The 14,152-nt window shown below is 40.0% G+C and overlaps 1 protein-coding gene across 3 annotated transcripts in view; it reads right to left on the reverse strand.

Annotated features, from left to right (window-relative positions):
- The window catches only part of LOC311305915 (uncharacterized protein), a 258,116-nt gene that overhangs the window by 33,002 nt on the left and 210,962 nt on the right, over positions 1-14,152 (reverse strand). The window lies entirely within an intron of this gene.

The following is a 14,152-nucleotide window of genomic DNA, read 5'->3' on the forward strand; positions in this document are numbered from 1 at the left end:
TCCTCATGTTATGCTGTATTGTTTCCTCAATGCTCTGTCTTCCGGTCCTGTCTACCCACTTGTCATATTGTATGTATGTTTGTATGGACAGGTTGATGGCTAATTTCGCTGGTACTTGTGACTAAGTGACAATAAAGGCTACTACTACTACTACTACTACTACTAAGATCCAGAGGTGTCAAGTAACGAAGTACAAATACTTCGTTACATTACTTAAGTCGAAATTTTGGGTATCTATACTTTACTGGAGTAATTATTTTTCAGACGACTTTTTACTTCTACTCCTTACATTTTCACGCAATTATCTGTACTTTCTACTCCTTACATTTTAAAAATTGCCTCGTTACTCCTAGTTCATTTCGGCTTGTTTTCAATCCGGCTTGTCGTCGTAAAAAAAAAAAAAAAGGCCAATTACACAAACGGTTAATAGATCTGAGTCCCGCCTCCTGAACACACATCGCTAAACTGATTGGCTTTGTGTTTTCTTTCTAACATGTGAGAGGCTGTAGTCACATTTGGTTGTGCGAAGCGCCAAAACTCCTCCGAGTCCTAAGGAAACCTAGATGCGGTAAGCGAGGGAGAAATCAACAGTTCTGTGCTCAAGAATACGGGGCAAATCGCGTCAAATACTGATTTGGGGACAGACGTTTTTACAATATAATGACAATCTTAACATAACACTAACATAATCGTTAGTGTGTGTGTGTGTGCGAGAGACAGAGAGAGAGAGAGAGAGAGAGAGAGAGAGAGAGAGAGAGAGAGAGAGAGAGAGAGAGAGAGAGAGAGAGAGAGAGAGAGAGAGTGTTGTGTGTGTGTGTGTGTGTGTGTGTGTGTGAGTGTGTGAGTGTGTGTGTGAGAGAGAGAGAGGTAAGGTTAGTCTATAGGGGGGTAGAATACACAGTTTGTTTGTACAGTATACAAATCATTATGTCTATGGAAAGTCCCCATAAAACATGAAAAAAAAAAAAAAAAAAAACATTGCTTGGTCTGTTGAAGGCTGGTCTTGTTGAAATGAGAGGCCTGTTGATCAAATCATCCCAGTCTCATCAGCTGGACTGAAAGCAGTTTCAGTGCTCTTAGGACACTGAAAACATGGCTCAGAGCAATGGTCACAAGTGACACTTGACAGTATTGCTGTGTGTCGTGTCCAACAGGACAAACTGGACAGTATTGATGTGAAACATATGCCAACAGTTAATTTCTGTTAAATGATTAGTTCACTTAGTTAAAAATGAAAATTCTGTCATCATTTACTCACTCTCGAGTTGTTTCAAACCAGTTTCTTTCTTCTGCTGAACACAAAAGAAGATATTTTGAAGAATGTCGATAACCAGACAGTTGATGGTAGCCATTGACTTCCATAGTATTTTTCTTTTTCCTACTATGGAAGTCAATGGGGTCCATCCACTGTCTGGTTATCGACATTCTTCAAAACATATTCATACAGGATTGAAACAGTTTGAGGGTGAGTAAATGATTTAAATTTTTGGGTGAACTATATCCCTTTAATGAAAGATGCAGACATGTGTTTGGCTTCTTCAAAAAGCAAGGAACAGTCTTGTGAGGAAAGTGGAGCTGAAATTTATCAGAGAAGGCATGCAGAAAAACTTTATTCGCCCTATATCAGAAGTGGTTCTGCTTTACTCCCCCTAAGATATTGGAGTACAAAAAAAAAACCAAAGTGAGGTCTTTACATACCCCAGGCGGGGAGTGTGCTGGACTTTAAACTTCGGTTTCAACAAGGACTTTTATTTTGATACTTATTTTGGGGTTTTCCTTAGTTTTCCAATGGTTTCCTGTTTTAAAGAGGAAGTAGGCCATATTCCTTCAGTGGTTTAGTTGTGCAAGGTACTCCATGTGGTTGCAGACATCCATCTTCATCTTGCTTATCAAAGCCCTTTGAAATGCAATATCTGTAAGTGACTGTTTGATTTTGTTAAGTGAGCATTTAGCTCTTTATTGTTGTGTTATGTAATGTAGCACTTAATTCAGCATGTTTGTTACATTTTTTCTACTCAAGTTTGCAAAGTATTAATCTATGCTGTTGATTCAACTGTATTGTTGTTGGTTCTTTGCCTTGTGTGCTTGAGAATGCTCATTTATTTAATGATCTATCTATTTTGTGAAATTCATGTTTGTGTATTTTTCTCTTTGTAGTTTCACACTTTTCATGATTAAACTTCATAAATTGCACCTTCGTGGAGTTTATTGTGGAAGTGTTTAGCGGCTGGATAACTGGATCCATTAAAACAGTGAGGCCAGTGACAGTGAAGTATTCACAGTATTGCACATTTGCATTGCACTATGAGCGAAGTAAAGTTAAGTCTCTGTTAAACTGCCACCATGTCTTTATTAGTTATTTGTAACATTACAGAATTAATTAATTTACGTATTGTTAAGGTCAATATAGACTAAAAACCTTAATACATTATCCTATTAATTTCCTGATTCCTCCGCTTATTTATTTAGAAAATTAATTTTCTATGGGCATATATATACGGCTGAAACAGGTAGCCTAGTGAATCATCCCAAATTTTTCAACATCAACATTTTAATATAATTATAGTCATTATGGCCTTTAGAAAAATGCGTTTTTTTGAGGAGCTTGGGTAGTGCACTATACAGGCCCCTGTGGCGCGGCCTAAGCTTTTGTCCTTAATGGCATTTTTTTCCTTACATTACTTTTACTTTTATACTTTGAGTAGTTTTGAAACCAGTACTTTTATACTTTTACTTGAGTAAAAAGCTTGAGTTGATACTTCAACTTCTACAGAAGTCTTTTTAAACCCTAGTATCTATACTTCTACCTGAGTAATGAATGTGAATACTTTTGACACCTCTGGCAAGATCACACTGCTAAAGTGAATACATACCTCTGCATAATCATGCCGCAGTCGTTTCACCCTTTCGGAATTGCGCTCGAAAGGCACTCGATAAATTTGCTTCATTTGAATATGTTTTTTTTTTAGGATGCGTGCCAGTGTTGATGTTGAGACCTGATGGATATCGTTGAAACTGGCGTGGTTATTGACAATGTTAGCTTGGAGCTGATTGAGTGTTATAGCATTGTTGGCCAAAACCATGTTTACTATCTCCCTCTCTTGCTGTTCTGTGAACATAGGAGGCCTTCCCCCTTGTCATTCCTGACCCTCAAAAAAAAAAACAGTATACAATAGGACAGTAATTTCACAGGAAAAGGTAACAGAAGTGCTGATAGTGCATAGAATACAGTACTGTAAACAGTTACTGAAACCGTGCAGATGTTTTTGATATGATGATATTTTTACAATACCTATTTTCCAGTCTAAATGTTCTTATCACACTTGCCACTGTGTATCGGCTTAGATTTGGCTGTACTCGCAGTCCAGCCTCCCTCAGCGTCAGGCCGTGGTTGACAACGTGGTCAACTAGTGTTGCGCGGATCTCATTTGTCAGATTCGGTCCTCTTTGAGCACCTTCTTGTCTTCCTCTTCATCTTCCTCTTCCTCTACCTCCAGCATGGCCTCCATCTCTTCCTCTTCCTCTGTTGATTCCTCCTCTGTTGATTCCTCTTCCCCTGCTCTGCCCTGAGTGCAGTGTTTTGCATTTATCGCTGTAGTGTGTAATGACTGCTGTGTAGTGTTTATACATTAGCTGGATGTGTGTGTTATCTGTAAACAGTGTTTGGTTTTGGGTAAAGATAACATAGTTCTGAAGCAATTGTTTGATATAGCAAGACAAGTCAAAGGGGGGGACCACAAGCAGCATAACTTACCCGTTTTGGAAATGTTGTTTTGAATTTGTTGCTCCAGTGTGTTAGACTATGTTGTAGTGTGTGTGATTTTGAGGGCTTGTGTGTCATGTCTGAGGGCAAAGTTTGGTTTTTCAGCAAGAGTGAATGGTTTTGAGTCTAGAGCTTCATTTTGACCTGAAAATAGGATGTTTGGGGGATTGGGTGAGACGTTATGGATTTGTGTTTACATTTGAGAATACGAGGCATAGTTTCAAGAAATGTGCTCAAGCAATCGAGAAAAACTGTATTAAACTACATCAGAATTCTGCTCTTTTAACAGTTTGTTAAGAAATTCCACACACCATTATGTAATTTCTTTTACATTGTGTCCTACTAATGCTGCCGATTTATAATAAGTACATAAATAATTTATAGCGATATACAAAGGAATGAAATGTAATGCCTCACAGAACCACAGTGCTGCAAAGCCTGTAAACATATCAGAACAAATATAAAACATATAAAGAAATATATATACATATAACCTATTACTTTAGACAGATACTTGGATTTACACACAAAACAACACGTAGTGTGGTACAGAATTCTCTCTTGCCATATTTGGGTGAAGAGAGCAGATACACACTGCGGTGGGACATGTTTATGTTAGGAGCTTGGCAGGACAAACAGAGATAAAACTGACTTCTGCTTTACAAAAAGCTTTAGCAGATAGGCATATACCGAAGTGCAAAACTGAAGAGCCTGAAGAGCGGGTAAAAGTCACCATTCTCACCAGAACAGGTTATTTAACCATCCAAATGATTTCTAAATGGATTTATTGCGTTGAAATAGTTGCCAAGTTCCCCTTTAAAGAAATCGCTTTTTAAGGACTACAGCAAACGGCTGGTCAGGACTACACGGCATTCCTCCCGGGTTAGTGACATCACAAACCCTAGAATTTACATAAACTCCGCCCCCAGAACACAATTTACAGATTATCAAGACAGAATATGCTAATCAATGACTAGAAGATAACTACACTACATATAAGCAACATCAATTTATCAACTAACCACTCAGAAATGTCCTGTTGCTACATGTTGTCACTTCTTGAATCTCTCCATCTTTGTCTGACTCCGTTTTGAACATAAAAGGCTAAAAGTTTTAGAAATGTTCAGTGCATGTCTGTGTGAGGTAATTCGCTCCGTGCACAATATGGCGACCGTTGACGGCGACCAATATGGCGACCGGCAACAGCGACCGAGTTCCATTACCACAGAGATCATTTCTCACAATGAGTGTTTTTAGGATTTAAGAGAGGTGACTTGCCTTTCAGAGGGTGACAGCCTCAGCACTTCATGGTTGTGTGCCGTTATACCATTTCGTCACGTTACAACAGAAAAGTCAGCTTTCATGCATTTCCCATTGACGCTGCTTTACGGGCTGAGTGGATACAGAAGATCCGGAGGGATGACTTCAACCCGACCAAATTTTTAAATGCATATAATTTTCAGTGTATTTCACCTTTGCGTTTCTATGCTTTCTATTACTGCATTTATTTTGTGCAAGTGAGATGAGTAAAGATCATAAATCATTATCTGTCTGGTGTTTATAAGCAGCAATTGTACTACGTGTAAATTTACACAAACTTACCTATATATTAAATTGTTTGTGGTACCTACAGTTAAAAATGTAAAATATGTGACGATAATATTGATTGAGCAATTGATGTAAGTAAGTAAAAATATATGCGCAAAATTGAGAAAATAATATTTATGGAGATAAATCACAGGGCAAACATGTGAATGTTCACGGTGCATTTTATGCAAACAACTTTAATCGTAGTTGTAACTCTATATTTACAGTAGGCATAATTGGCATTGCGTATGTGTATGCAGCATGAGTCAAATACAATCTTCTGTTCGTGAACAGTTGTAGGCTATTTCATTCATTAATCTGACTATGCATCCGTGCATTTAATTGCCATTGGCTCGTGTGATAGTAATATGGATCTTAGTAGTATTTTAAGTGATAATTGATTCTATAAACAACTATAAAAGATCATTTTCGGCTTTCTCCGGCTCCCTGCACCAGGTGTAATGCGAAACCGGAATCGTCTACCCGCACACTCGCTGATCTGAAATCCAAAATGGCGGCCACATGCAACTAGCCTATTGGAGCTGCTAACACACATGAGCTCTTGAAGCTCCGCCCCCTGTGCCGGAAGCAGCAGCTCATTTGCATTTAAAGGGACACACATAAAAAAGGTGTGTTTTTGCTCACCCTCAAAAAGTGACAATTTTACCATGCTATATAAAAATATCTGTGGGATATTTTGAGCTAAAACTTTACATACACACTCTGGGGACATCAGAGACTTATTTTACATCTTGTGAAAAGGGCATTATACCTCCCCTTTAAACACACAATTCACTATAAAAAATAAAATACAGTCTAATAATTCTGCTGTTATTTATTCAATTAATGAAACGCTAAAGGACATTTTTGAAGAATGTTCAGTAGTGAGTAAAAAAAAAAAAAAAACACACAAAGAAAGCACCATAAAGGTCTATCAGATTACGCAGTCACCTACTCAGTTGCCTGAATAATAAAATATATATATATTTATAATAGCAGTACATTTGCACATTATTTCAGCAGACCTCTATAAGGTTATTGACCTTGAAAAAGGTTCTAGATGAGGAGAAATGTCTAGTGAAAATGATTTCAAAATTCGTTTCAAAATGCGATTAAGTTTATGAGCTGTTTAATTCATATAGTTTAATTAAAATTAAAAATTAATTAAAACAAAATACAAATTTTTTTTAGCAAACAATCTATAAAATGATCCCCTTATAGGAACACCTAAATGGTTCTATATATGAAGCACTTGACAAAACATTTTTTTCATAAGAGTGCACTTCAAAAACTTTGTGTATCAATACATGTGATTAATTTCATTCACATATTGTCACATTTTGAATTCTGTTCATGCTCAAGTTTCTCAGTTTATCTTCTAATCAGTTAATTACTCTTTCTCTCCCTGTTAGTTTCTATGGTTACTGATTGTGTTAGTGGAGTTCACGTGTGTCTTGTTAATCAGGCTCATTAGTTCCTCTTGTTTGCCAGTGTATTTAAAGGCCCCTGAAATCAAAATGTATGTTTTTTAGCATGAATGTGTTAGCCTTAAGATTATGAATACGCTGGTTCCAAAACAGTGATAAATTGCATTTAGGAGATATAAGCATACAGAGTCTCTCACTTCCTAAAATGGATCATGGATTTTTATGACATCACCGTGGACTTCAGCTTTTCATAAAATCTTCTGTCCAATCAAATGGTCTCTAGGATCTAAAGCCTGTTCTGTTCCGTGTATTAGAGTTCTGAGTATCTCTGTTAGTTTGAGTTTGTGATTAATAAAGACTGCTGCATATAGATCTTGTTTCTTCTCTGCTGCAACCAGGAACCATGACACATATTTGATATGTTCCCCTACTAGTCCTCCACCTCACACATCTCAGGCTCTGTCTGAGTCACTAGTTCACATGAATGATTGGTGATGAAATGAAGAAACACGCCTTGAGAAACGGAAACAGGAGCCATGATTCAGAGAAGTGAAAGAAAAGAAAAGCTTATTTCATCTAAAGCTGTGCACGTTTCAGGCAGTTTCACAAACTAAACGAGTGAATCGTTATATAGAGAGCTGAGTGAAGTTGTCAAGACCTTATTGATGACAAATATAATTTTTATACTATTGTAAATGTATTATTTTATTTGTCACGTCTAGTTGAAGCAGGGAGAAATAAAAATGGATTTAAACGCAGCAGTCTTCTCTTTATTGATCAGAACAACATACTCCGAAAAATGTGTCAGAACAAACAAACATAAGACGAGAACGGACCAAGAACTGAACGAAACACTGGGCTAAAATACACAGAACAAACCAATCAATGATGTCTTTAATCAGGCATAGGAATGAACAATGAACCAGCGCTGGGGAGACAATAGCTCAGCTCCCAAAACTCTAGATATGGAATATATATGGTGAAAGTATAAGGGGAGTTTTTCCACTTCAACCAATAAAACCATACATTACATCATATCATATCATATATACGTTGAATAACAAATCTATAAATGGTCAGTTTCCGGCTAGATATCCTTCTGTGCCTTGGAGTCCAGTAAGGCCTTAAATGTATATCGTATAGGGAGATTTCACCAGCCGAACAGCAGATGTGGACATTACGTTCATACAAAGGAATCCTTATACTGCATGTATGTGTAAGCTTTTTTGGACTAAGCTGAGATTTCTAAGTTTAAACTATAACTTCTGACACATTGATATAAATATTTTGTTTTAAATTGTGTTCTTTGTTTCAAGAAATATAGTGTAAAATAAGTTTTTAAGTCAGCGGTTTTATGTTTATATCTTACTGGCCATCATTCAATTGTATTATATGTGTATTACTGTATATCAGCTGTCGGCCACTTTGCAGTACAGTGGTTAATCAGCAGACAATGAAAAAAATCATGTTGATCAGTGAATGCACAATAAACATTTACAATTAAATGAAAATATAAAAATATTTGTTTTAGTTTTGAAATCATTTAGTTTTCCCTCTCAGGACAGTAAACATGTCACTCAAACAGAAGAGTATATGGTGGTACAGGTTAGACAAGATCATGGGTTCGATTCTTGGGGAATGCATGAACTGATCAAATGTAAACCTTGATTGTAAGGCGCTTTGGATAAAAGCATCTGCCAAATTCATAAATATAATTCATTGCTAATTTTTCCAGAAAACTAATCTCAAGGTCGACCTAAACTTATAGTAAAATCATTCTGCCTTCAAATCTCTTATCACTTGCAAAAAAACAAAAAAGCAATGTAACAAAACCACAATTGGTTAAAACCACAGCGCGCTTCTCGCCTCATCTCTAACTGTGAGGAGGCCTCTTTCCATCTTCTTTCCATCTTCTTAAAACGTGTTAAAAGGTCAAGTAAGCAGGCATATCCTCCTGTTGTTCCACTGAACGCACTCAGAGAGATCAAAGAAAACCACAAACACTGTGGTTGCAAAGCAAGCTTGCAACATGCATCTAGCGTTGCAAGCTTCTTTTGCAAGCAATGACACTTAAACTACAAAACATTATCACAGAGCAAGTTTGCATCGAGCGATTCAAACTTCTCCTGTAAACAGGATATTTCACAATTTGGACATTTAAACTGATACAATACTAAGTAATCCTTTATGCAATTTCTCCATCTGTCGGAGAATCCTCATTATTCGTCGACTTTGATATGTCAGCTCGTTCCGTGGATGTTGGGTCCTTCTTCTTCCTTTTCTCTGTTTTCTTAGCTTTATGAAGTTTTCTGGCGTGGTTTTTCTGGAGTCGTGCAACTAAAAGATCGTCCATAGATATTTCAATTTTGTCAGTTACTTTTGAAACATGTAAATCATTTAGGAGAGGTTCCAATTTAAGGGATTTATCAGAAGATTTCATATTAGAATCTAGCAACACAACAATTCAGATGATCTCTGTGCAGCCCTTCACCCACTTTACGAGTTTTACTGGTAGCCTGTAATTTACCCATCATCATGTGGTGATAGAAAAGTTTTCAGATATTCATCTTTAGAGATTACAAGACTTTATTCATTTAATTTTTTGTTTTAATAATAAAGGACAATGTACAAAGCCACACTTCACAGTATTAGAAAATAGCATGTACAGAGAATGATAAAAGTCAAATTTAATTTCCATACTTAATGTATAACTTACCAAATACAAAATTGTCATTCATTATAAGCATTTCTGAAAGACACACATAAAAAGAAAAGAAAAAAAAGGACAGCACCAAACAATTTGGGATTTGTTGCATTGTCTCTTAATGTTCACACACACACACACATATATATATATATATATATATACACACACACACACTGATCAAAGAGATCAATAATGTACCATTATTTCACAGAAATCAATATAAAACAGAAACAGTTTTAAACCCTACAACCAGAGTTATATAGTTCAGTAGTTTGAGGTAAAGCAGATAGTGTGTATGTACAGATATAGTTTATGGAGTTCCTATGAAGCTTTTGTCTTTCATGATCTTCACATTTAAAGGGGTGATATAATGCTATTTTCACAAGATGTAAAATAAGTCTCTGATGTCCCCAGTGTGTGTATGTGAAGATTTAGCTCAAAATACCCCACAGATATTTTTATATAGCATGTTAAAGTTGTCACCTTGTGAGGGTGAGCAAAAAATGCAGTCACTGTCAATGTGACTGTCACTTAAAATGCAAATGAGCTGCTGCTCTATGGAGAGAGAATTGTGTCTTTATTACATGCGAGAAAATAAATGATCTGAGAGAAAAAAAAAAAGTTTGAGAGAAAAAGTTATCACACTGATAGCAAAGAAGTACGGAGCCCCTGAGGGGACCTGTGAAAAAATAAAATAAAATAGGACTTTCGCGTGGGAACGAGAAACTTTCGCGTGGGCACGAGAAACTATCGCGTGGGCACGAGAAACTTTTGGTTTGCGTTATAGCATCATTAATACAAATGTGGAAATATGGATGATGTATATATCATTTATGTTGTTGTTTGACATGTTTCGAAGTGTATATTTTAGCAAAAATCTTAAGCAAGGTGCAATTAAAGACAATACTTAGAGGCATATTTTAGTCACAATTCAAATAATTGTATTAACTTTGAATATACTTTTAATAAACTTTGTATTTGTATGTGTATTGATAACAAATAAACAATAGGCTAATAATCTTCTGCTACTGAGTTGAAGGAAACATTTTTTTTAAAGAAGTAAAGTTCACAAGATTGCTGTTTATCTTGATCAAACTGTTCCGTCATCAGCTCTTCCTCAGTTCCGCACTGCAGAATAAAATAGTCATCCTCTGCTGCAGTTGTACGGATTCTTAACGCATTTATTGCAACTACATTTCATCTTTTTCTCATCAAACAACCAGATTAATGAATGGTTCGACACAACCCGTACCGAAGAGCCTAGACAGGTCTTTCTTCTGTATAGATATCAGGGTAAATGACGACTGTTGGCCTACCATGGTCGCCCTCGTCCAGTAAGTTTTAAATAATAATAATAATAATAATAATAATAATAATAATAAATTAAGAGGTGAAATAAACATCAAAGATGCTTTGCCACAAGCTGCTTCTGCCACTGTAGGAACTACACTAACTCTGGTGATGCAGATCTTCTTCCAAGATGGTATTCCTTGGAGCATCCACATTGTTGGAACCCTTCCGCATCATCAGCAGGGATCTCAGGGTCTCAGGTGTTTCGCCCCTTAACCTGAACACCTCGCCTGAGTGGGGCCATGAAGACTGCCTAGCCTTCACCTGCAGAAGGATTCCAACTGTGGGCTCTCTTCAGCCACAGCCATCTTGAGCTGGACTCGGCTGCTGCAGCTATGTCCCTGGTGGCTTTCTTCAGCTGTTTCGGCTCCAGGCCCAACTTCTGGAGGAAGTAGCGCACCGATTTTGCTGGGAACCCGCGGCACCCGACTTCAATGGGGTAGCTGGTTGCATGCCACCCCTTTAAAGTGGCTTCGTCGACCAGGTCTTGGTACTTGGCTTTTTTCAATTGGTGTGACGTGGCTAGCCTCTCTTCCCAGGGCACCGTGAGTTCAGCAATTATGATGGATTTCGTGCTCCTGGATAGCAGGACCATGTCTGGTCGGAGGGATGTCGCTGCCACGTCCTGAGGGAAGACAAGCTTCTTCTTCAGGTCCACTCTCAACTCCCAATCAGAGGCTCGCTGCAAGGTAGAGGGTGGGTTCTTGGCCCCCATGCCGATCTTATAAGCCTTGTCTCCTTCCCTCACAAAGGTTGTGGACTGGGGCGGGTAGGCCTGCTTGTTGTTGGCTTTGACTCGCTGCTGTTCCACCCATTTGGCAATTTCCGTGAGGACCTTGTCGTGCCTCCATCTGTAGCGGCCTTCTGCCAATGCCCTTGGACAACCGGCCAGAATGTGGTTTAGTGTACAGAATGCTGCTCCACATTGGTTGCAAGATGGGTCTTCCTCTCCGCCCCAGATCTTTATATTTCTTGGTGTTGGCAGCAGGTCAGTCACTGAGCGCAGGAGAAAGCTTAGCTTCCCCTGGTCAGTCTGCCACAGTTCCTTCCAAGACAATGGTCGCTCCTGTGCCTGGTCCCACTGCGTCCATCGACCCTGAGAAGCAAGTCCAATCGCTTTCACCTGACGTTCCTCCTCTGCTGCCTCGCGGACTCTTTGCACCACAAGGCCTCTTCTAGCTCTGGTATCAGCCCTGCTCCACCTCTTATCACTATAGTGTCCGAGGCCCAGGCGTCCCTGGCATACCACGCCTACGATTTCTTGGTGTTTCCAGTAGGATTCTGCTTCCATTACAGCTTGCTGGGGTTTCCACTTTCTGCCGCATTTGATGGTCTTGCTTGCATGTCTTACTTTCCCATCTTTAGACGAGAGCAGTGTACTGACTGCCCTTGCTTTGGTGGCTTTAAACTCCTCAACCACCGATGAGACTGGCAAGGGAAGCTTGGAGGTCTTGCTATACAGGTTGACTGCGCTGAATGATGGGGGGACTCCCAACCATTTCCGCAAGTACTTGCTGCACAGTCTTTCCATTCCTTCCACCTGGGACATGGGAAAGTCGTAGAGTAGGAAGGGCCATTTTAGCCGGGGTATGATGCCATACTGGAAGCACCAGACTTTAAACCTCCCGAGCAGCTGGCTGTGCTCGACTGCCTTGAGCCAGGTGTTCAGCTGGGCCTTGGTATTAGTGAGATTGCCGCTATCCTTTAGAGAGCTATCGTACTGCTTGCCAAGGCATCGGATCCTTTGATCTTGGATTGTTGGGATCTCAGAGCCTTGGATGTTGAAGATATTTCCTGTTAGCTTCCCCTTCAAGATACTGAGGCTCCTTGACTTTTCTGGTTTGAACTGCAGGCGTGACCATGTTGCCATTTTTTCCAGTGCGCTCAGGATCCACTGTGTCCCCTGAACAGATGGAGTCATCACAGTCACATCGTCCATGAAAGCTCGGCAAGCGGGGTGTCTCGTGCCGTCGACTGCTTGCGGGCCTCTGCACTGCATTTCTCCTGCCTTTAGTAACAGATTCATAGCCGCTATGAACAGGGCCGCGGAAATCGTGCATCCTGCCATGATGCCCTTCTCGAGCCTTTGCCATTTGGTGGTGACGCTTCCTACGGTGAACCTCATCTGCAGCGCATCCATATGTGCCATTACAAGCTCAGTTACCTCTGAAGGAACTCGGTAGTGATCCAATGCCTTTCGGATCAGCTGATGTGGGACGCTTGGGTAGGCTTTGGCGAGGTCCAGCCACACAACGGAGAGGGTGTTGTTGCTGCTCCTGGCTTCGTTGATCAGCTGGCTAATCACTGCCGTGTGCTCCAAGCAGCCTGAATATCCCGGTACTCCTCCTTTTTGGACACTGGGGTCAATGAATTCGTTAGCGAGCAGGTATGTTGTTAGCCTTTTGGCGATGATGGACCAGAATATTTTCCCCTCTACGTCCAGCAGGGAAATCTCCCGGAACTGATCGAGTCTGGTGGAATTTAGCTCTTTTGGCACAAAGCAGCCCTCAGCGAGAGTCCAAAGCCCGGGTTCCAGCTTCTTCTTCCACAGTGTCCGTAGGAGCTTTGAGAGCCTTTTCAGCAGCAGTGGGCAGCATTTATAGATTTTGTAGGTGGTTCCTGATGGTCCTGGGGCTGATCCCGCCCGTGCTTTTTTAACCACTGCTCTCACTTCATCCATGGTGAAGTCTGCCATGTTAAAAGAGGTGTGTGGTGTAAGAATCGGCAGTTGGAATGGGCATTCATCCAAAGGAATACTTCTAGAGGAGTCTCCATGTGCAGCCGCCACACTGTCTTCTATTTCCTCCTTTACACATGACAGAGTCCCACCCTTCGGCTTTCCTAGTAGGTCCGCTGTGAATTGGAAAGGGTTGTTAAAAAAGGCTTTCCTTTTTCGGCGCTTCTCCCTCTGCTTCTCCCGTGTGGTCTCAGCACTCCGAAGCTGGATTAGCCTTTTTCGCATCTCTCTGCTAATCTCATTCAGGGCCGCTCTTTCCTCGTCACTTGCTTCCCGCCACCTTCTTTTTAGTGTCTTTAACTCTTCTCGCAGTTCTTTGATCTGCCGTTGTCTCCTGCTAGGCCCTGCTGGTGGCCTAGGAGTCTTGCCTTCTTTTTCACCAAATGTGTCATGGCACGCCTGGTACACAATGTCAACCATGATCTTGATCTTCTTGGCTGCATCTCCTTTCAGAGTGTTTTCCAGGATGGTATTTAGATCATCATCCAGTTGGGCCCATCTGCAGTCTGCTGCTGGTGGTAAGTTCAACCGTGGTTTCCTCTCGAAGTCTTTTGGACTTTCGGGTTCACCGACTCTTCCTA

The sequence above is a fragment of the Rutilus rutilus genome (genome assembly GCF_951802725.1).
Source record: "Rutilus rutilus genome assembly, chromosome: 16".
NCBI classification, from domain to species: domain Eukaryota; kingdom Metazoa; phylum Chordata; class Actinopteri; order Cypriniformes; family Leuciscidae; genus Rutilus; species Rutilus rutilus.